Here is a 1,183-nt window from a genome sequence, read left to right as displayed (position 1 = left end):
TTTAGCCTGCTAGCCAAGTACACCAACATGATCTGTAGCAGCAGTTCGCAGAGGATGGCCTCTCGCTCCATGTTGGGCATGTCCCGCCTAGATGGGACCATTAATTACTACCGTTCAGTGAAATTGCGATCAAACTACCTCCACGAGTAAAGAATGTATGCGCATGGTGTACTTTATTATTTTGAATCTTGTAAGTGATATGAGATCGCTGTAGCGATGGCACAATATAATCGATTTGCTGTAATATTTCCCGCATTTTGCGAAATTTATTCACCAATCCTCAATCACGCCGCAATGTTTGATTGGCCAACGCTTCGTCCTGCCGAAATCACATAAACAAGATCTTCAACGAGGAGTTGCGTTGCTCAACAGAAACGTTCACGAAAGGAATAACTGAGAACTCATACAGCGTGTAGGACGGCAACCTTCACGAAAGGAACAACTGAGATCTCATACAACGTGTAGGTCCGCTTGCCGGGTTCAATTGGGGCTGCTGTCATACAACCAGGGGTCGCTTACTCATACAAAAGGGCGGAGCGAGTTCTTGTGGATATGGGATGCATCAATCGATGCAGCTCGTTGAGCTGGAACGAACTATGCGCACGAATTCTTTCTAAACGTAATGTCCTTCAAAACATTCTACTTCAAAGTTTTGATTGATTCCCAATTTGACACCTTTGTACTGACATACTGCAACTTGTCATGAGAAAAGGCGCCATAACATTAATAATTTATACGACTTCACGTGTGTATGTACCATCGCGGACATCCTGTCCATTTTTAACATTCCACGACATGGTCCGACCGCCGCCAACGATTGCCATGGCCGAGTTCAACAAGATATGTGGGTAGGTCAAGCAGTGTCGCCCAATTAGCCGAACTATAGAAGAACGCCACGACATTTTACGACGCCACGCTCCATGAAGGCGTGGAGGAACATCTGGCCGCATTGCACGTTGGTGTCAGCGTGTCGTACTGTGCGCCAGTTTTTGGTTCGTGTAGGTTTCAAACGGAACAAAACAAAAGGTCAACTGATCTTCGCGTTGGCGAAACACAATGCAATGCTCCATGATAAATACGTTGCAAATATAGTGTCAACCATATTTTGCGAAATTCCACCACCGGATGTGCATCTGGATGATTAGTGTATACACCACGACTACGCTCGTCACCAAGATAGTTT

Source organism: Aphanomyces invadans (genome assembly GCF_000520115.1).
Source record: "Aphanomyces invadans strain NJM9701 unplaced genomic scaffold supercont1.54, whole genome shotgun sequence".
Classification (NCBI taxonomy): Eukaryota; Oomycota; class Saprolegniomycetes; order Saprolegniales; family Verrucalvaceae; genus Aphanomyces; species Aphanomyces invadans.
Note: the sequence above shows the minus strand (reverse complement) of the source record.